At 43.2% G+C, this 23,458-nt stretch overlaps 1 protein-coding gene across 3 annotated transcripts in view; it reads left to right on the forward strand.

The window, feature by feature from the left end:
• The window catches only part of RREB1 (ras responsive element binding protein 1), a 128,932-nt gene that overhangs the window by 6,297 nt on the left and 99,177 nt on the right, over window positions 1-23,458 (forward strand). The gene's annotated exons all lie outside the window — the stretch shown is intronic.

A 23,458-nucleotide genomic window follows, 5' to 3' on the forward strand; every position in this document is an offset into this window, starting at 1 on the left:
GGGCCTTGTGTATGCAGCAAAGTCTTGTCAGAAACCTGTGGTTGCTAGTCCTGATGGTTGTGGCAGGAACAATGAAAACTAAATTTGAAACAAATAGTGCGGACGGAAACATGTCAGGGCAGAAATATACACTGCTTTTCAAGAATCGATTCTTAGCAAATAAGAAAGTTGTGCAGTGTGTGTGACTCACTAATCTGATGCCTGTTGGGTTCATGGAAATATAATGTGAAGATAAGTATATAAACTAGGTGGTGTTCTATGGCTTATGAGTGTTTCTCACGTATCTCTTTCAAGCAAATTTGCCACCCTGACACCTGTACTGTTTATGGATGCTCTTGTCCGCAAAGATACCTATTCTTTAAATGAAATTGTTCACATGAAATATGACTTGGCTTGAATAGGAGAAAAGTGTGTTTTCTGCTTGTATTCATTGCATTTTTATTATATTATTAAAGTTGTATACCACCCTTCATCTGAGGATCACTGGGTTGGTTACAATATAAAAACAGAAAGATGCATAGCATGGTAACAAACAAAAACAATACCCCCCAAAGGCCAAAGATTGTTTAATAAACCAGAAAAGAGGAATGTTTTTGCCTGGCGCCTAAATACATGTAACGAAGGTGTCAGAGGAGCCTTGCTGGGAATAGCATTCCACATGTGGGGAGCCACTGCAGAAAAGGCCTGTTCTGGTGTTGTCACCCTCTGGACCTCTTCTGGAGGATTATTAGTATCCAGCCCTATTTGCCTCACAGCAGCCAAGGGAGGTAAATTTGGCTGCAAGATGGATAGTGATGGGTCATCCAAAGTCAACTAGCACTATAGCTGAGCAAGTATTTCAGTGTGGATTTCCCACAACCAAATTCCAAATTGTTCCTGCTCGCAAACTCGGATTGGTGTTTTTTTCGTAGGATTCTTTCACGATCACATTCTGCTAAATGTACTACCTGGTTGAAGCATTGCAGTTGTTTGGGGGAGCAATGTTGTGTAAATTTGCTACCATAGGGTGGTCCTGGCATCTTCTCTATGCAGGTTTAGGGAGGTTATGTGTCTTCTCTCGCACTTCTTTCCAGGCTGCGTTGAGTGTATCTGTGTGGGGTTGAGGGGCAAGGTGGTTGTTTTTAGGACACACGGGGGGGGGGCGGGAATTTGAGGAGATTAGCCTCATGTGTTTCATTTTGCAACAGGTGCTAAATCTCTGCGTTTCTGTGCAAAAGGTGCTAAATCCAGTTGTTGGAAATGAGCGATGGGATGAAACGATACCGTTCTGGGTAGCAGTAGTGTGAAACAAAGGATGCCGATTTCTATGTTACGCAACGCTATCGCCCTGAAATATAGGCTGTTGAAAACAAGGGAGTACCATAGATTCAGTGGAGAAATTGAGCGCTTGTACCTTTTCTAATACAAAAACAGTTCTGAAACATTCCCACCTTTCAGCCCAGTTCTGCTCCTTGTTGGCATTAAATAGGGCAATGGTTTTGCAGGTAGGACATACATTATTTAAGGCAGCAACAGGTGTTGGCAGAAGAAATAGCCAAACTGAAACATCCTTGCTTCTTTCTTGGTGTGAATCTTAAGGATAACATGGATGTGATGTGCTCTCTTCTAGGCCCAATTAAAAGCTGTACCCCGTGGCAGTTGCTTTTCTGTGAAATGCAAAAGAAACGTGACTTTTTGGTGTGCTGTTTTAAAATGGCTTTTGGCTTCCTCAGTGGAATATATGGCCGAACAGCAGCTCACCTGTGAAGGGCAGGGGCCTTTTAACCAAACCTTGCAGATCTGGAATGAATATTGAGTTGCTCCCCATCGGTTCAGCAGAACAGTCTGTAGATTTCGTTGCCTGCAGCAGGATGCAAGTCATTCTAGTGCATCTTGTTCTGTGTGCTACTTCTCCAGTTTTTCATGCTAACCGGCCTTGCAGTCAATAAAGGTAGCTCTCCCTGAATAGGTGCTGTAGACAAAAGAAGTAGGTGATGGGTGGGGACTGTTTATTCAATGTGATTCAGGTAAGTAATGCTAAGGGAATTCGAAGGCCTCTGAGACAGGGCAGCTGAATAGTTTTAAGGAGGATTCACCTGCAGATATTCAAGGGGTCTTTACCAACAAGGCAGAGGGAAGCAGTTGAAACCCCTATGCAGGCATTGTTATGTTTAAAGGGGATTATCAATTGCTTTGAAGATCTTGACTTTTTTTTTGTAGTTATTCCTCTTTGCTTTAGACCAGGGGGTCTGCATTGTATCATTTTCTCCTTTTCTTAGTGCAAATTCTCTAGCGCCTTCCTTCAGAAGAAAAAGCCCCTTAGGGTAGCACCTTTAAAGACTGGCAGATGTATTGCCTAACTTACCTGCAGGAGAGATCCTCCGTTCAGTTCCGAAAGCTCACGTTCTGATTTGTTGGTGTGTGTTTTTTAGTCTTTAAGATGACACAGGACTCTTGGGGCAACAGATTAAAAAGAAATGTGTCCCTTTCTGGAATTCTGGAGCCGCCACAAGGTCTTGTGTGGTTTCCAAAGGGAGACTTGCGTTTTCTCTCTGAAATGCCATTTTGCATCAGGCATAGCTCTTGCAAGTGCTCAGGGGTTTGGCTTTCAGTTTGGCAGATCCCTGGAGTGAATGTTTTTCAGTGTGAGTGAACATCCATACAAATCACCCGGGTATTTCTTTACTACTTAGGTAAATACAAAGAAAAGAAACAAAGTGGTTCTTAGGGTCACTGGCCACACAGTCTTCCCCATAATTTGCTACCTGGTCCAGGTAACTGGTGATGTCAGGATTTGAACCTGAAACCTTCCTCATGTTAAGCAAATGTTCTGCCACTGAACTACGGATCCATGATTTGGCAGTCAGGAGCATCTTCTGGGTTTGCATGCACCCCACCCCAGCTTACACCTTTTTAATTTGGGGTTCTGGCTTGTGCTCATGAAATGCTAACGACAGCTATCTTGCACTGAAAGGGAGAAGAGGCAGTGCCTGAGCGAGTGGGGAGGAGAGGTATGCAAAGACATGGGTTGCTCCCAAGTTGCCAAACCATGGCATTGGCAGCGCTGGCTAGTGGGTGGTCCTTAGCAAAAAAAAAGGGGGGGGTTGTTTTTGTCCTTTTTATTTTATTTTAAGTGGAATCTTTGCTCCTGGGAATTAATGGGCAAGCCCGTTAATTTATTAGAGTTATAATTGCTGCTCAGTTAAGGATTGTTTATCATTTCCTGATGTTGGGCTTCCATTTAAAGTATGTGATTAAAGGGGTGTGGAGAATTCTGCACAGACACCTTTTCTACATGCAGCTGGTCGTCATCAACAAACTCTGTATACAGTTTGGATTTTCCTTGCAATTTGGATTTTTGGGGCACCTCGTCATTTTAAGCAATGCTTTGTAGAAACAGCACTTGAAGCATCCTAAAGTTCTGCAGCTGGTTGCTAGGGAATGTGCCACACCCTCCCTGTCCCCTCTGAGTCCAGATTTTATGCATGATCCAGTTTGCACTTGTCTGGCTCAGACCAGAATGTTGACTCAGCTTTTCTTGGTAGTTGCACAGAGGGCTGGCTTGGATTGCTCAGAGAAAATTAGCGGGGTAACCTCATATTGCTGAAGTTCGTCACTCTGAGGCACATGCCTCTGGAATCTTAAGGACTCTGCAGGCTTCTGTGGCCTTGCTCTTTAAAAATAATAATGTGTGGCTCTTCTCTTGGGACTCACAGAAAAACTAGCACTGCAAGGCTGCTTGCTCTTTTTGACAGGAGTACTCTTCTTAACCTGGTAGTTTTGAAAGGCTTCGTTTTTAAAGCAGTGCAGCAGCATCTGATGTTTCTCTTTAGACTAACAGAGGGCTTGAATTGTAATCTCAGAATTGTAGGTTCGAACCCAGTGTCAGAAACTCGAGATATATAATCTTAATTGCCAAATGGCTCCTTAAACCTAGGTTATGGTCGCCACAATGGAATGTCTAGGCGCCCCTTTTTTTGCATTGGGATTTATTATTTTTATTAATTTCATTTTCTATACTGCTTCGTATTTTAAAGAACAAATCTCAAAGCAGTTTGCAACACATTAAAACACCAAATAAAACAGATCCAGTGCAGGCCAGCCAGCACCACAAAAGCATTGATGCAATATAAGGATCCTAACGGATTTTCAAGGCTATTTTTACATAGGGCGACAGCGAAACTAACAACAAACCACAGAGCATCTCTCTGGACACAGAGATGTGATGGTGGTTTTGAGGGAAGCCCTTGTAAGCCTCCTGAAGATCAATTTGGACCTGTGATTCGAATCTATGTTGTTGTGCCGTGACAGCTCTGGATCCATAATTTGTATGCTTCATTCAATGAAAGCAGATGGGAGCTGTGACTTGGTTGGGATGTGTGAGGAACCTGTCGAAAAATTACGCAACTTCCAAGAGGATCCATTTTACTGTATTTGATATGTCTCGTTGCCTTCTCTCCTGTGGCACCCCACTTTCTCTCTCTGGTTGCTACATTTTCCTCCCAGTTGCCCATATCGGGACCCCCCCCCCAATTTCCCACCTATCCTTCCTGCTCGCCTCTTAACGCTTTTGGTCGCTTTGCTTTCCTTTCAGCTGCTCAGGTGCCAATCCGTGTCTTGAAAATGCATGTAGAGTTGAAAAGAGGGAGTGGGAGAAAGTGATGCTTTCACCTTTATGCTGTCACTTCCTCCTTTCACCTTTGTGTTTTTGTGGGGCTGGGGGAGAAATTGTAACAACCCTCCCCACCACGTGGCAAAGGGGTGGGGGGCTTGTAGGCTTCATGGTTGCCAGGGGTAGCCATATTGCCTCCTCTGTGACTGGCAGGAGGACTTCTCCAGGTTTGGAGGAGATGTCTTCTAGACCTGTTTTACCTGATGCTCTGGATTGAACCTGGAGACCTTCTGCATGCAAAGCATGTATTCTCTAACCGAGCTATAGTTCCGCAAACTTTATTGAAACATGACTAGGCTGCCATGTTGGATCGCCAGCCATTTTTCTGCTGCAAAGAAGTGTCAGGTGTACTCTTGGCTATACCCATGGTACATGTGGGGTGATGCTAAAGCCTGATAGGCCTGGTCAGTGTATGTGACCCACATGACTTGTCTGTGCCCCAGAATCCTCTTCAGGGATTCTTTTGGAAATAAGTCTGTGTGGAAAGGGTTACTTAGGGATCAAAAACACTGAATACTGCTGGACTAGGTGGAGCTGCCTAGCAGGTAAATTTATTGCATTTTAAGGAAGTGGTTGAAGGAAGTATTCAACCCCTGATTTTAAGACACAGGTCTCTCTCTCTCTCTCGGGGATGGGGAACCTGTAGTTGCAACACCTTCCAGAGGGCTGAAACTGCCATCAGTTCCAGACAGCATGGCCAATAGCTAGGAGTAACTGCAGGTTCCATGCAGTATTCGAAATTAGCCAGGCACATTTTGTGACTGGCATGGGTTCAGTTATGTGGAGATCTCTGGTTGTCAGGTTGGCAACAAGGGAAAGCAAAATGTCACCTAGAGAAGGACCTGAAATACTTTCCTTGAAGCTTGATTTTGTTTTATTCTGGATTGTTTTATTTGATGTTTTAATGTGTTGTATACCACTTTTGAGACTTGTTCCTTATTATTATTATTATACTGCTTTATATTATTATTATTGTTGTTGTTGTTGTTGTTGTTGTTGTTGTTGTTGTTGTTATTAATAGTTCAGTTGCAAACCAACCAACCCTGACACCTATACATTTCAATTGCGGCAACCATAACCCAGGTTTAAGGTGCCATTTGGCGATTAGTTTATATATCTGAATTTCTAACACTGTTTTCATGCTCACAACCTTCTGGGCCTCATGCCTGCTTTCGGCAGTAACCCACAAAATACTCATTGGGTTGATTTTTGCTGCTGCACAAACCCCACAGAAACGAATAAGACGCTGCAGTTGTGCTTGGTTGTCTGCTCCTTTTGGCAACAGTACTTTGCCTGACACATATTTGGCTTCAGAGAGACTTGACATTTCTAAGTGAAGGTGACCAGATGGGAAAAGGGAAGACCAAGTTCTGATGACCCTTAAGGTTTACGTGGATTGGGGAATACTGGCTGTGCCAGCGGTTGCTCTTCTGCACAGCTCTTAAGAGAACACCAGAGGTGTGTTGTCTTTTACATCTGGCCACCCTAGTGGAAACATGCTTTGAGCCCTGCTGGAGCCAGGGACCTAAATATGGGTAAACGGATCAAGCAGAGCTCGGGCTGTGCTCTATTCCGCAATTGCATGTGGAATTCTGCTGTGTCAGTATGTGAAGTGTGGCTGTGGCCTTTTACTGAGATTGCTCTCTGTGTTTGTGCATGTCATGTGCTATGACTACCCCTTGGTTCTCTTACTCATATTGGTATTCTAGGAAGTGTCTCTAAAAACAACAACAGAAGCCTGCTGCTTGCTGTGGCCTTTGTGCATAGCTCTCTATTTGGGGGCTTTAACTGGGGTGCAGGTGCTAGCTAACACATCTACAGCAGGCATAGGCAAACTTGGCCCTCCAGATGTTTTGGGACTACAGCTCCCATCATCCCTAGCTAACAGGACCATCAGGGATGATGGGAATTGTAGTCCCAAAACATCTGGAGGGCCGGGTTTGCCTATGCCTTATCTACGGCATGCACAGAAGTTACAAGCAGTGTTAGAAACTCAGATATGTAATCTAATCACCAAATGGCACCTTGAATCTGGACTGCGGTCGCCACCATGGAATGTCTTGGTGCTGTGCCCCCCCATGGAATTTATTATTACTATTATTAATTCCATTTCTATACTGCTATATATTTTAAATAACAAATCTCAAAGCAGTTTGCAGCACGTTAAAATGTCAAATAAACCAATCCAATTTAAGCTTCAAGGAAAATATTTCAGATCCTTCTCAAAGCGACATTTTGCCAACCTGGCATCCAGAGATTTCCACATGGTTGCAACTGGACCTGCTCCAGTCGCAAAACGAGCCTGGCTAATTTCGAACACTGGTTACAAGAGGCACGAAATAAAGATGGTGGAAATGTTTAGCTCGCAAAACGTGGCTAATGGAATATGGTGGTGATGCCATTTTTGGTGGTTTCCAAGGCAGTAGGCATAACTTTAAATCAGATTTGACTAGAGGTCCTGTCATCCTTGGCTGTTGGTTCTGCTGGCTGGAGTGGGTGGTCTCTGAGAGTCCCATCAGCATCTGTAGGGCCGCAAATTCTCTTATCCTGCTGCTTCAGTATCTGGAAAGTATTATACTTGGGTAAATGATGCTCAGCACTGAGAACGGTTTGGGTTTTTATGAGTATTATTACTTGCCAGGGCAAAATGAATTTTTAAGGAGAGAGAGAAATCCCACTCTTGTATGCTGAAAAGTCTTTCTCTCCAAAAATTTAAGGAGCGTAGTCCATCCTAGAAGCCTTTCCCATTCGCCTAGAGCCACTCTGGTTGCCCAGTGACAGTAGAAATTCACTCTTCACCTGCTGAGTAGTGCAGTCCATCTTTTCTGCGATTGAGCCGTAGCTTTGAGAACAGATGCTGGGGCTGAGGACTCGCACAGATTAAGCCCAGGGAAGTGTAGTCAATGGTTTCATATAATTTGGTATCTTAGCTATTTGGGGTTACCCGAAATACAGGAACGCTTATAATATTTCGTATTTTAGAATGTTCAAAGTGGCTGCTACCTTACTGTAATCATTACAAAACACCTGAAATGGTAGACCCATATTGCTGTTCCCGTGTTGTTTATAGAGCGGGTTTTCCTCTAAGGCAAGGTTTCCCAAACTTGGGTCTCCAGGTGTTTTGGAACTACAACACCCATCATCCCTAGCTAGCAGGACTAGTGGTCAGGGATGATGGGAATTGTAGTCCCCAAACAGCTGGAGACCCAAGTTTGGGAAACCCTGCTCTAAGGCTACCTAGCACATTTATTGCCAAGGCAGGGGACTTCCCCAAGTGGTCATTCGGTCTTTTAGCCTCTGTGATGCCACAAGCATGCTGACAAAATGAGATTTGCAAAGATAACATGGAGTTCCTAGAAACACTATCTTTTCTAACCCCTGTGTTTTTAGGACTCCTTACTGCTGGGCTTGCCTTAATGGCTGTGCTGATTTTTTTCTCTTCTTAGCTGACTCCCAGCGGCACACATGCCGTTTCCTGTTCTGCGCCCCTTCACAAACAGCTCTGTGCGCTGTTGCAACTGCTCCCCAGCCCAGAAAGTGTACTGACATGTGTGTGTGGCTTTGCTTATTGGTATTGATGAAAAGACAATTGAGTCTTCCATTTGGGTGGAGCTTGTACAAGAAAAGAGAGCGGGAGCAGGACACCAATATACAGTGGTACCTCTGGTTAAGTACTTAATTCTTTCCAGAGGTCCGTACTTAACCTGAAACTGTTCTTAACCTGAAGCACCACTTTAGCTAATGGGGCCTCCTGCTACCGCCGTGCCTCCGGAGCATGATTTCTGTTCTCATCCTGAAGCAAAGTTCTTAACCTGAAGCACTATTTCTGGGTTAGCGGAGTCTGTAACCTGAAGCGTATGTAACCCGAGGTACCACTGTATATGTGAAAGAATATGAACTCTTTTCCCCACCCTAGGGAAGATCCTTTATTTACCTGTGTGTATGCCTTTCCTTTCCCTCTTTTGGCATCCTTGCAATTTAGTAAGCAGCCCGCCTCGACTGGTTGCAGAGCCAGGCGCTCTGAAGACAGTGGGCAGGTGCATGAAATGTTAAGCAACCCGTTGCGTCGAGGAGTGTGATTCGTTACTTGACACCCTGTGGCTGAAGCAGCTTTTTTGCACGTACCATTGCTAAACTTCATTCGTGGGTGAATTCATGTTTTCTGCTCACTTTTTTTTTTAAAGAAAAGGCCAACTAGTCTTTGAACCACAAATACTTTGGAAGGCAGTGGATCCATACAGAGTTTTTTCCCCCTATACACCGCAACAAAATGTGTATAGTAGAATACAAACCCTGAGCAGTTCCCAGGAAAGCGAAGTCCATAGTCATCTGGGCATCACCTCTTTTTTTTTTTGCTGTGTAAGCACACATTTAATCATTTTTTTGCATTTAATTGTGCACAGAGAATCTCTGCTGCTTGTTCACTCTCAGCAGGCCGCGTTGCAGACTACTGAGATTCACATGGTTTTTTTTCTGAATCCTGAGGCTGGGAGAAAATACTGAAGAGAGATGTGAACTATGATTTTTGGGAGGGGAGCTGCAGCATTCCCGTTTATTTCTTCTGGGTGTGTTAGCACAACTGAGCCCTGTTGTGACTCGCTGGCCTGTAGTGGTGTGGCAGATGTGAGGCCAAAGCCACTTACATTGTAGAAGGCAAGAGGGTTGATGTGCATGTAAACAAGCAACCGGGCCTCATTATATCTACTGCCACCAGTGGTATGTGGCCTGGCTTTTCCAGTGTACAGTGGTACCTCGGGTTAAGTACTTAATTCGTTCCAGAGGTCCATTCTTAGCCTGAAACTGTTCTTAACCTGAAGCACCACTTTAGCTAATGGGGCCTCCTGCTGCCGCTGGAGCACGATTTCTGTTCTCATCCTGAAGCAAAGTTCTTAACCTGAGGTACTATTTCTGGGTTAGCGGAGTCTGTAACCTGAAGGGTATGTAACCTGAAGCATATGTAACCTGAGGTACCACTGTAGTTGTGTACTGACTAAGGCTGTCTTTGTTGCAACAGGCCAAGTTTGGCTACTGCCCCGTAGTTGATGGCTGAGAAAAGCACTACAGTACTGCAACCCCATATTGGGGCACTCCTGTGCCTTTCGATGTAGAAACATACTGTCCTGAGTATACATGTGATCTTTTACCCCATAGTACTTTGTTGTGTGTCCAAAGCCGTGATGGTTTATGCTGCCATGTTTCTAGCGACTTAAATAATATATAGAACTGTTAAAAGTTTTTTGTATGCTGCTTTGATATTTAAAAAGCCCCCAGTTGGACACTGATGCTCAGAAATATGCCTGTTTCATTCACGTGAAGCAGCAATAGTAACAATTGGGTCTTGAAAGATCCAGTATTGAGATTGGTTGATCAAGCTGCCCTTGTTTAATGTTAATTGAACACCCAACTACTTTGAGCCACAGTATGTCATCGCCATAATACTGTATTTGGCGTAATTACTAAAATCTGAAGTGGGTTTGTTTCCTGTGCATGTTCTGTGTACACAGTGGGGTTTTTTGTTTTTAGATTCTTTTATTTGATGGTGCCTTCCTAGAATTCCCAGTCTGCTTTTTTTAAGTTCTCAGGAGTTCAATTAACACACACACTCTCTGTGTATATATATATTATAGATGCACCTTGTTAATGGCTGCTCTGCTTCTTTAGGTTCCCTGTTCTATTGACAACCTTCCATAACCATGGAAGGAGACCCCATTAGAACAGCAGGCTCCCTGCCATAGACAGTTGCCCTCCAGTTCATTGGAGGGAGCAAAGTAGACCAGCACATTCGCCCCCTCATCCCCTGAGGAAAAAGAACACCTGAATAGGTTTTATGTTGTGCATTGTTTGCACTGGGAGAAGACCAGCTTGTGGTGCTTGTGTCAAGACTTTTGTACATGGTGTCTTGTCAATAAAATTACATTGGACCTGGCATGCGGCATAGCAAAATGGCCATGCCCACTTGCCTTGCACAGGATGCTATTTTGGTAATAAGCTGTCCAGTGTGCTGTTGCTGATAGGTGTATTTTTAGAAGTGGGGTGCCAGGTTATTAAATCCTGTGGCTGAAATAATTCTCAAGAGTGCAGATGCTTCTTGATCCTTAGCAATTTTGTGTGTGTGGTTGAGACTCCTCTTTACGCAATGTGCATGACTCAAAACATACCTCTACAGAAAATTAGATTTTGCTATAGTGTTTATGCAAAATAACTTCAATCCTTGGAATATTAAATTGAGACCAAATCAACTTGAGTTTTTAGACCTATGGGATTTTTGCAGTGATGTTGCATATGTCTGTGAAAGGACAATGCCCAATGAATTGAGCTGAATTAACATTGCAGCCCTTTGCAGTCTTCTGGAGGGTAATTCTGTTGATGTGACTTGGTCTTCTTCCCAAGTATGTGGGTACTTGCTGCAACCTTAGATGGTTTGTCATCTGTTCTGGCTGCCAGTGTATGCAATGCTTTATAAGGCTCATGGCATCTTTCTTTGAAACAGCTACGTCTTTCCTAAAATAATCTTTCAAATGTGATCATTGAATATGTATCGAAAGTGAACCTTCCTGAAAACAGAAAATGGATTCATGCAATTGAATTGAACTCCTGTGGACATGTATGATCATGTTTGCTAACTCTAGTGCTCTTGAAGGGAGCAGGAATGGATTTTTCACTGCATGATCTACATAATAATTGGTGACTTTTAGACAGGTATCAGTTTTCCAGGTTTTTGGACAATTGGGCAATCCAGTAAACTTACCTTGGAGTAAGTATCCTTAAACTCAGTGGGGCTTACTTTTGAGTAGACCTACATGGGAGTGTGCTGTATGGGTTGATCTCACACAAACATATTTAATGTTTTCTGTGTTTTTGATGACCTGCATCTACTGATATAAGTTTGGGAAATGGCTTTTGCTTTGTGTAGATTAGCTAGCCATTTAATCAGCTCTTTGGTCCGCTCAAATCACAATGTAAAAATGGACTAGGAAATTGTCTGTTTCGCTTCCTTGGTTTCATAGCCAAGTGGCATCAGTACCCCGGGGAGTTAACTGATGCTTATCCCATTAAGATAGAATGGTGCAGTATTTATTTTGGGTCATAGAGTGGTGGTCATTTCGTTGACAATCTGGCTCTATAATTGTAGGTGGATTATGGTAATTGCCACTAGGTAAGTTACAGATAGGTAGCCGTGTTGGTCTGCCATAGTCAAAACAAAAAAAATTTCCTTCCAGTAGCACCTTAAAGACCAACTAAGTTAGTTCTTGGTATGAGCTTTCGTGTGCATGCACACTTCTTCAGATACCTGTATGGGTTGATCTCTAGGTAAGTTCTTCTACTGTAGGAGTTGTGCCCCCAAAGCAGTAGTGGGGGGCTAAAATTGGTTTAGGGTACATACTCGGGATCACAGTGCTGGACCTCACGATAAAGATCTACCCCCCTTTACATTTACACAAAAGACAGGTCTGTCTGTCATCTATCCTATCTATCTTTCTTTCTTTCTTTCTTTCTATCTATCTATCTATCTATCTATCTATCTATCTATCTATCTATCTATCATCTATCTATCATCTATCTATCTATCTATCTATCTATCTATCTATCTATCTATCTATCTATCATCTATCATCTAACTATCTATCTATCATCTACCATCTATCTAGGAATTGGATGAATAGCTTCTATTCTCTATTTCTGTTCTCAAGGGTGTCATTATCTAGGGTGAACAAGTTACCATATTTTTTTTTAATGTACATATGAATGTAATCAAAAGGTATTATAGGAGGTTGGAATGAGATTCTTAATCTCAGGGTCCTGGGTTCGAGGTCCACATTGGGCAAAAGATTCCTGCAGGGGGCTGGACTAGATGGCACTCATGTTTCCTTCCAACTCTGCAATTCTATGATGCTCCTACTTCTTCTGCTCTGCATTCCATCTCACCTGTTTCCCTCTTCCTGCTGGCGCTTTGGCTGAGGCAGTCAGCTCTGTCTCCATGTTCGTTTTTGGAATCCGGGGAGGGTGAGTACAGACAACAATTCTCCCCCCACCCCACCCCCTAGATCTGCTCTAGGGTGAAATGTAGGGTGGAGCCCCGGAGTGTTTTCCCCTGCATCTGGGAAGGTAAGCCTGGCACTCTCATGCGGGAGGCAGATGTTTGAGCATTCTGCGATGCTGGCAGGTTGGCGAGATGTTGACATTCAGGTACCAGCACTTAGATTAAACCAAACTGTGTGCTCATTCAAGCAAGGCTGTTGTGAAGACTACTGATGGGATTCTGTTTGGCGGTGCTGGTCTTTTAGAAAAAAATACACTTTTAGGGGCTTGATATATTTTACAACAATATTGGTATAAAGTTAGATTCCTTCCAAAATCCCTAGGATCTGCTTGGAAGTTCTGCCTGGCCTTTGGCTTGGAATCAGCCTGATCCCCTTCCCCTCTTTCCTTTTCCTTCTGTGATGGAACCCCTATCTGGGAACTTCCCTGGCCCACGTAGGACCAGTCTGGATAGTTGGCCTTGGTGAAGATTTGACTTTTTCTCCCCCCAAACAGTTTTTGATCTGGGCTTCTACTGAAATGAGGCTGCATTTTAAGTAGTATTTTAATCCTGGTCTGACAGGCCCCTTAATTAGGCCTTCAAGCCCCTTTTCTCCAAACTGTGCTCACCTGCCCAACACTTGATGTCACAGGTAACATTAGAATGATGTCAGGTGATTGACAGGTCAGTCAAAAAGACAGGTTTGGGAGATGGTATTCATTTTTATATTTCCAGCTGTCAAGAGTTGACTTGCAAGGACTGGGGAAGGAAAGATTTGGCCTGCCAGTGGGATCCAGTTCCCTACTTACAGCCTCAGTTCATCTTGAATTAAAAAGGGTGTCTCATTTCATATTTAAAAATTGGACTCTTTAAGTCTGCCTTGAAATCTGGAATCGCCACAGGGGCCATCCTGAAGCAGCTTAGGGAGCAGTGAAACAGGAAGATGGTGAAGGCCGGCATTGTGAAATAAAATTCCTTTAAATTCAGGGGTGTGTGTGTGTGTGTTTGAAACTGTTTCCACCATGTTTGGCAGGTCTCTCTTGCCTTCACCCTAATAGGACATACACTGTGTGGCAATCTCTCATTGTCCGAGGAGTGTCCCAAACATTTTTTTTGCTGCTGGCCTCTTTACCAGAAATAAGAGCAGATTTCTAAGACCCTGTTAAGCTTGTATCATTTGTATTAGCTATTCGCAAAGATGCTGCACCCATTTAATAAAATGAACACCTTATAGCATCCTTTGGAGTTGATTGGTTTTGTTTTGCTTAGGAGAGAAGTGACACAAGCAACGCTAGAACTGTCCTTTTCTGGTTTCCTGGTGCTTGTTGTTGCTGATGCCACTTCAGCCTGTGTTATGTTTTGATTCTTCCTGCTTGTAGATCATCATGCAGACAAGCAAGTGAAGGAATTTGAATTGTGGAAGCACGGTGCCATCGTGCCACAATGTCACATGCTATAAACAAGAGGCATAAGAGTTCTCTTGGCATTCACAGGCGTTGAGTCATATGACCCAGCACTATCGAGGGGAAGTAGACCTCTGGACAAGTAAACCCTATTAAAAATGTGTGAATAAGTCTGGCTTAGTATTATTGGCAGAAGATTTGTATTGAGCCCCTCTGAGGTGGAAACTTATGGGGCAGAGATCCTTGTTCTGTTCTGAAGTTTAAAAGTCAGTTTGAAAACGAGCGCAAAAAGATGCACACTTTTTCTGTATATCACTTCGTGCTCATCGGGATGTAAATTGGTCTTATGTGTGATGAGACTTGGTCAACCTACTTCTGTCGTATGGTTCCTGTTACTGAGATAGCCTTCCTCCTTTGCCAGTCAAGTTCATAGATCTTCAGTGTTCTCTTAACTGGAGATGGAGTTTGTTGGCAGAGGTCAGAATGTCCCTGAGCTCCTCACATCCTGGTACCAGGATCTGCCACTGAATATTGCAAAGGAGATGGGAGGCATCATCTCATTGCTATGTTGTTCCCAGTTGCCTCCAGGTAGTAATCCTCTGAGCATCTGTCTTCAACGAACAGATGTTGGATGAGTCATGTCAAAGTAAGCTCTTATGAATCATTCTTCTCCCTGTCCATCACGGCTTTTTAGTAGACTTTTTATGGGAGATGAGAGGGTAGTGATCCTTGCATCTAACCAGGCCTATGTGCGGGTACCAGGATAAGGAGAGTCATGCTGAGAGCCTGAGGGCCCTGCTTCTGCCTCTCTCCACCTGGCCCAGGGTGGGGCCTGACAGGCTTCAAAAGGACTGCTGCTGCCCATCAAGAGAATACTGCTTCTTCTTTTAAATTGCCTTTAAATTGTTCTTTAACTGGGTTGATTGACATCCTATGCCCTTTTGAAGTGTGTTGGGGGGTTTGTCGGGTTGTTTTTGTTTTGATTATGTATTTTGTGGTTTTGTGTTCTGATTTTGTGCTGTGAGACCTGCAGGTATAGAGGCGGTACAGTGGTGCCTTGGTTTATGAACTTAATCTGTTCCAGAAATTCATTCTTAAACCAAAACTGTTCTTAAACCAAGGCAGCTTTCCCTAATGAGGCCTCCCGCTGTCCTTCCACTGTTCAGATTCTGTTCTTAGACCGGGGTAAAGTTCTCAAACTGGGACACTATTTCTGGTTTTGCGGAGTTCATAAACTCAATCGTTCTTAAACAGGACTGTTCTTAAATCGAGGTACCACTGTATATAAATTCAATAAATAATAATAATTAATAACATAAGTAGTAGGTTTAGGATCACTTTCCATATAAGGTGAAAATGGAATTATTATTTAATTCTAGCATGGAGATGAACCTTAGCTTGGGGAAAAAAACTTTTAAGAACACTAGGAATCTGATACGTATTGCAGCTCATTGTTGTGAGATGCTGGGCCTCAAGTCAAGGTGGAAATGTTTGCATTGGCTTCCTATGGAAGCTGCCTTTTTCCCTGGTCCACAGTGTCAGTTGCCTGTGTGCTTTCAGTGCTTAGCGAAAGTCCTGGTGCCCTTGCATAGGAAATCATTGGTCTTTATTGCTTCTTCATATGTTTCAGGGTTGACTCCCTGCATTGGAAAGATGTCGTGGAGCTGAACGCTGGAACGTAACTGTTAAGATGAGAGGCAGAATGGACTTCCCATATCTGCTCATATGGCTACCATGTGGATAGCACTGTGACCTTGGTGTCAGGAAGGAGAGTTGTTTTTGTGTCTCTGTCATGGGAAATGGCTATCACTTGTTTGGTGTCATGTATTGAAATCATAGAATTGTAGAGTCGGAAGGGATCATGAGGGTCACCTAGTCCTAACCCACTGCAATGCAGGAATATCTTTTGCCCAATGTGGGGCCTTGAACCCACGAACCTGAGATTAGTCTCATGCTCTACTACCGATGGAGCTATATGTGGAGATGCAGCATTGTACAATAGACAGGGAATTGGAGTTATGAGTTGTCATCCATACGGATGACTTGGGGAAGTTTGGCATTTCAACATCATGTTCCATGTCTGTAGAATGGAGATAATAGCTGTAAGATCATTAGCAGGAGCCATAAAGTACTGTGGGTTGTTGTTTTCTTAAAGATGTATATGAATTGCCAATAATTAATAATAAAAGTTTAAACATTAATCTATTAGAAGAATTTCTAGTGTTTACAACTGCATTGGACAAAACTGGAAAATAAAATGGGGAAATAATTTTTTGTTAGTAGCAGCAAAACATTACTTGTTAAAACGCCCTGTAAGCCAGCTCTGAGCATTTTGAGTACAACTTTGGCTTGTGAGGGTACAACAAACCTAATGAACCTTTTTTATAAGATTGTTGTGATTAATACAGCTGTAATTAGACACTGGGGGCAAAGTTTGGGTTTTCCAGCAGTCATTTATATTTAATTATTGGAGTCAATCCATTTTGTTTAATGGGTTCTGATTAATATATTTCTGTGAGTAAGTGGTAAGATTGTTTTGGTGATTGCCGTTGCATGGATTTTATAATAATTTGATCTACTGAGAAATACAATTTTTTAAACCAATGAATCTTTATAATAGCACATTGATGGGTGTAACAAGTGTTCCTAGTCCTAATGAATTTGTGAGAATTCACCACAAATCAATTGCATTGCATCTAGATAATCCATGCCGGCTTCAGGGGTATGTGTGTGTGTGTGTGTGTGTGTGTGTGTGTGTGTTTAGCGGCCCTGTTAAACAGACTGTTATAGGTTTTCTATAGAGTGGAGAAGGTTCAGAGCTTTTTAAAATTAATCTTAGGTGCGCAATACTCTGGCTCACGCTAGATAACTGAACGTTCTTTTATTGCTCTCTTAATTTAAAATGAGTTGGTTGTTAAAAAACAACAACCCAACAAAACTTGTTTTATACATAGTATGAGGAGGGATAGCTCAGTTGGCAAAGCGTGAGACTTTTAATCTCTAGGTTGTGGTTTCGAGTCCCATGTTGGGTGAAAGATTCCTGCAATTCCAAGGGGTTGGACTAGATGAGCCCCGTGTTCCCTTCTAACTCTACAAATTTGTGAATCTGTATATGGATACATAAGATAGAGCCAAATTTGTGAACTGGAGTAGCTTGAGCTTGGTGACAAAGAAAGCCCCCCAGTTTAAACGTCTCATCTTAGATGACTTTGAGCAGTCCTTTCTTTCATCCTTGATCGTCTATCAGCAATCCGGGCCTGCTACTGGCCTACTTTGCAGAGTTGTCGTGTTGGTTACCAAGAGTCCGGTAGAGCTGTTGCTGTATAAAAAAGTGACAGCCTTAAAAATAAATAAATTCTGGAGCAGTTTCCATGTCAGTAAGTGCTTTCCATTTGTATCATGTGCTCTAACTATGTCATACTCTGGTCAGCTGCTTATGTTGGAAGAAGATTGAGCATTGGATCAAAGTGAACTTTGTAAAAATCAGTGGAATATGTTATAGTAGTGGCTTTTAATAGTGACGCATTTGCTACCTATTTATTAGATTTACACACCTCCCCCCATTCATCATAAGATCCCAGGACAGTTCACATAATAAAATACAGGAATAAATACAAGTAAATAAATAAAACAAAACAGCAAAACAATAACCCCCCATTTCTCACAGACACATTTAAAAGGCTGTAGGGTTTTAATCAGTCAAAGGCCTGGTTGAAGAGGAACAGTGGTCAGCCGCATCTCATTTTAGCCTTGCCGACTGTCCTGTGGGAGAGTGCTTGGCCTGCTTGTGTCTTTTTTTCCACTGCAGCAATCTGTTCAAAAATTGGTACCCAAATGGAGAGGGATGTGGTCATCTGCTCTGGGACACGCGCAGCTGCAGGAGCTGGTTGAAAAGTTGGATAATTCGACTTACACCGGCTGGAATGAGTTGGCAGCAATATACATAAAGTAAATGAGGTGCACTATACTGTTAGACCTTTGCTTTTAGTCAACAGTGTGCCACCCCACTTTAAAAATAAATGGTTGGCTGGCAAAAGCAGCTACTGCAAGTTCTGCTTCACTTTGTGGAACATAAAATGACTGTGGAAGGGGGAAGAGGAACTGGAGCATGACTGTGTGATAGGAGTATAGTGTACTTCAGTTTGTTTTCCAGCCTTGGGATGGTAGGTTTGCCTACTTTCCCCCCTTGTAAAGGCTCCTGTGTCTTTAACCACACAATCAAAATTGGAAATTATCTTGGCGCTGATCTGCAACAAGGATGGAAGAAGTGTTGGTTACCTTCTGGGTTTCTGCATGTTTAAATAATACAAGCTGGGCTTCAGTTCCAAGCACGCTTCCATCCTGATATTGTGGATCTTGACCCTTGTGTCCTCTTACAGAATTGCAGTCTGATTTGTAAGCTCATTAAATTGGAATTGGTGTGTTCAGAACTGGTGCTTTGGGGTTTATTGGAGTGAGTGTTTCACTTTTGCCTCCAATGTGTAATTTCAAAACTGATCTAGAGAGGTAAGGTGTGTTGCAGGTGTGAAGAACACAATCCATGTAATTGAATGCTACCTTGTGGGCTCTTTTGCGTAGTAAGAGTTGGACAATGCTGGTTTGCCAAAGATGTCTTCAAATTTTATTTTTTATTTTTGTGGAAAGCCATTGAAGAGAAAAGGTGTAACACCTACAGTTGCCAGCTGACCAGAAAACAATAGCCTGGCCTGTTTCTATGCTTGACAGCAACCTGACCTATTAAAAAAAAAATCACTTGGTTTCCCAGAACAGAGAGGAACGTTGGCAGATCAAGGCATTTAACCAAGGTCTGGTTAAAAGGAGAAAAATAATAAAGTTGGCAAAGTTGGCAACCGTAACATCACCTTTGCAGTCTTTTTAAAGCATGGCTTCACACTAGATATTTTTGTGAGGTAAATATTAAAAATGACAAGAGAACCTCTTTGTGAAGGAAGAGAAGATAAGTGCCTCTGATAATTTAGATTTGAGGAAGACTATGCCACATTGCTTGCCAATTCCCTGCCAAAATTGTGCATCGGGTAGACGCAAGCCTTTGCAGCCAGAAGCTTGTACAACTGTTTTTGGGTTGCTTAATAGAGGAGTGGAGGTGGCTGGGATGTGTTGGGAAGGCAAAGGGTTTTATCTCTCTCTCTCTCTCTCTCTCTCTCTCTCTCTCTCTCTCTCTCTCTCACACACACACACACACACACACACACACACACAAATAAAAACCACACACACACAAAAGCAGCAGATGTTTATTTTGTGTGCATCAGTATCTTAACTGTGGCTGGGCAGAAGCTGGGAAGGGTCACCAAGGCTTCATTTAAAATGTTATTTATTAGCAAAGGGCAGCAGGGACTAAGACAGTCACCCAGGAGAGGTTGGGTGGGCGAGGCTGCTCATCTTTCTCTCTGCCCCCAGCCCCCTGCAACTGAAAGAGTTTTGTCCTGAAAACTTGTGATGGGGAGGGATAGAGATAAAGATAAGAGACGGATTTGTTCTGCTGCAACTGTTCTGCTTGCCTGTGTTTGTAGTGGAGGAGAGGCGTTTTTTCTGTGGGTGCGGTTTTTGAAAGCTACCGATAACTTTCACTCTTCGTTTTGTTTGTGCCTGCACCTCTGCTTGCTGCTCCTTTCTGTTTCCCTCAGCAAGATGGTCACGCTTAACCCCTTTCTTCCTTGGCAGTTGCTGAAGAAGCACACAATCTCCTCTTCCTTCATCCTTGGGCAGGGAGGGGGCTTGCTTACTCTTTGAGTTTCCGTAGGGAGAAATAGTGCTGGGAGTGGAGGGTGGAAAAGGGATGAGGCCCGAAGTTGCCCCCTTTTCTTTCTAAGTTCCTTAGAAGGTGCAGCATGTTAACATAAGAGCAGCCTCCTCGAGACTTTTCTGCTTCCAGTCATGCGCTCTCTTTGTGCGCCGCTGTTATTAAGTGAGCGACGGGTCATTGTGAACCATGTTTTATACACTTTTAACTCCTTCTTTGCCTCTCGGGCTCTGCTAATAGGGGGAGAGGAAGAACGGGATTCAGCTTTCTAGAGTTGCAATAATAAAGGCAGCTAAGCAGTAGTATCTTCTGCTTTAATGCAATTAATATAAACAGGCGTTTCCTATATGTAATTGTTCTCAGGAATGTAGCCAGGATTTCAGAGCAGAGCTGTAGCTGGCGATGAAGCACAGCGATGGTCCACTCGGAATGCTGTTTTTTCCTTAATCGTCTTAGGGGTTTGTTTCCTTCTTTTTGATCAGCTGCTGGGGTTGCCAAAGGGGAAACCAAGCGAGCATCACACAGCTTAACATCGTTTTCCAGGGCTCCTGTGTTTCTGTGTCAGATATTTTTGCATACTGGACATTGGGTTAAATTGGTTGCTTGAACAGAATTCTGGGTGTGGAGTTCACTACTTGCACCGCAGCTTAAAACATTCATTGATCCGCACATCTTGAGCTTTGACAAGTTTGGTTATCCTTGTGCAAAGAGGATCCCAGCATTTTTGGACATTTTTATATTCCTGCTGGTATGAGAAAGGACTACTAGATACTAACTGCTGGGTGCAGAGGTGCAATGTGTAGTTGTTGACATAGTCATTGTGGCTAGAGTAGCCACTTATACTTAAGAAGCCATGTTCAACCTCCACTCTTTGAGGCAGTGCTTTGAGTACCGCTGCACTGTTGGAAACTGAGATTTAAAATCTAGGAGCCTTAAAACTAGGTTATGGCCACCACCACACTATTCTTTGCCTCCCTCCGCTTTTAATAAAAAAACCAAGACTACAAGACAGATGGTCTGTGGGGCATGGCAATACCAAAAGACCCACACCAGCCAGCCAGATGGAGATGTTAGGCACCAAACTTGGCGACCAAACATCTCAACTTCCTTGCAAAAGGCTGTTTTTTGCCTGTTGCAAAATGTGCCTGGCGCTTAGCTGATTTCGAACGCTGAGTTTTTTTGGGAATCACATTTGGGGAGAATGCTGTTGCGCTAGGGTTTTGCTTGAGTTCTTCCCATGAGCATCTGCTGAACAGGATTCTTGTACTAGAAGGGTGTTTGGCCTCATCCAGCCAGACTTCTACTTCTCATTCCTTCTATGCAAAGTGGTGTCGCTGGGTGTCAAGCTCATAGTTCTCTCCCCTCTCCCCATAGGATATCTCTACATTTGCATCCTTATAAGCATAACAGCTTCACTTTTTATGATAGGCTAAAGTGCTACTGTTTTTAACAGCTTGCTAGTTGTTTACTGTGCAGAATCATACGGCCAGTCTCTCTTAAAAAAGCCAACAGCTTTTTGAAATTAGCATTGTGACCTGAGTGCACTGCTTATGTTTGTGTATTCAGGTTGAGGTGGTGACTTTTTATAAATCACCATTTTTGTCTGCTGAATGCAGCATTCTTTTGAGGCTGAGACCTGGGACCTGGGTCCGTGATGAGATGTCTGCATGTGCTTGCATAATTCTGCACCCAGTTTTCAGGAGGAAATAATAAACACCTTTCAGTCACAGAAATGGCAGCCCTAAACATTGTCACCTGATTGGAAGCATTTGAAAAAATAGTGGAATAAAACATAATGTAGCGTATGGATGCAAACGTTCGCTCCTTTTTCAAAGTTTGCTTTGGAGGGATGAGCTAACTGCTTTGCTTTCTCCACGAGACAATTAAAATAATTGTCAGGCTTAACTGCGCAGCGAAGTTTGCCACCTAGTTGGGAGACTGGGCTGACCTCACAAGATTGTCTGGCTGTGGTTTCCAGCCAAAGATTCACTCTTTGAGAGAGTCTCACTTCTAGTGCTGAACTATTTTTTGACTCTCTGAATGAATGCAATATGTTAACACTCCCGTAAGCCCCAGGATTGCTTGGCTGCCCCATGCCTTGCCTGCTTCATACTGGCTGAAAAGGTACCATTGTTTGTTCTGCAAACACTGGGCAATGTTTGTTTCCAAGGTGACTGCCTTTCTGTTGCTGCTGTGTAGGGAAGAGCGGGGGAAAGTTGGTTTAAACACCTGGGAGAGCATCTTGCTTTGCAAAAAAAGAAAAGGGGGGGGGAGAGAAAAGAGCTGCTCTTTGCAGAGTTCAGATTGAGTTTTAATCCTTATGCACGAATAAGTTAACATAATTAAAAGCCTTCTTTCCATTGCCCTTCTTGATGTGTAAGGAGGAAGAAGAAGAAGAATGGAAAATTTATCAGATCAAATCGTGGTGATGGCTTACAATGCACTCCCCCCCAAATCTGGGTCAGAACAATGACTGTGTGGAAGAAACCGTTGAACCAGCAGCACAAAGCTATAGCTAATCCTTACAAAATGATAGCAAGCACAGCGGTAGCCTGGAAAATTTGGGAGAGCTCTGTTGATGTCCTGAGGAAGGTTGGCTGCTGAAGGCTGGCAGGACCAAAGTAATAGATTTATTCTGGCACCCCCAAACCTTGGCTTTTGGCTTCTCGCTTTGCGAAACCGCATCATGCCGCCTCCGTCACAGAAACCTTGTGTTGTAATGTGCAGCGGCATAACTGCAGGCACTGAGTTTAATGGGATATTAGGTCATGCCTGTGCACCTGAGTAGGAGTCTGAGGACAGGGATGGGTAACCTGTAGCCGTCCCAGATGTTGCTGGGCTGCAACTCTGGCCATTGGCCATGCTTCTGAGGCTTATGGGAGTTGCAGTCCCAATAACATCTGGAGGGTCACAGCTTTTGCACCTTTGCCTTAGAATAAATGCCAATATGTTTCTTCTGACAGCTTTTATTTGCTAACCTTGTACACATGTGATGTGATCTTTGGTTTCTCGGCTCCCTGCTGCTGCTCCTTCTGTTTCTGTAGGAAGCAAACTTAATGGATCCTTTCCCCAGACCCCGAGAGGCTGGTTTGGTACACATCTTTGTGTCTGGGTCAGCTGCTGTGCAGGCAGTGTAGAAATTCTTTCTTTTTTATTTCTTGTTCCGATCTCTTCCTGCCTGCCCTTCTCTCCTCAGCCTCTCCCCCACTCCAAAACTACGTACAATTTATTTGAAAACGGTTTGCTAAAAAGTCAAAATGTGTGCACCTTTTTTTTAAAAAATAAAAAAGGTCAGAGATGCTGTTAGCAGAACGTTGCCTTTTTTCCTCCCTATCAGGTTTAGTACAGTTCATGCGCAGGTTTCAGTAAACATTAACCACTTTTATCAGGGCTCGCAGTGTGTGGAATAGTTAGCAAAGAGAATGTGCTGAAAGACACCGACAAAATGAACAAGTTCAAGGTCAAAAGGATGGAAGACTTTTATTATTACTACTACTACTATTTTTTGGTTTTAAGTCAGGGGATGTAGGGGCTGGAAAGCAAATCTATGCTCTTCCCTTCCATGCTTAAGGTGTAACTTGCAGTTAAAAAAAACAGCAGAGAGAGGCCATGTAGCTTGA

The sequence above is a fragment of the Podarcis melisellensis genome, assembly GCF_964234715.1.
Source record: "Podarcis melisellensis genome assembly, chromosome: 7".
Taxonomy (NCBI): Eukaryota; Metazoa; Chordata; class Lepidosauria; order Squamata; family Lacertidae; genus Podarcis; species Podarcis melisellensis.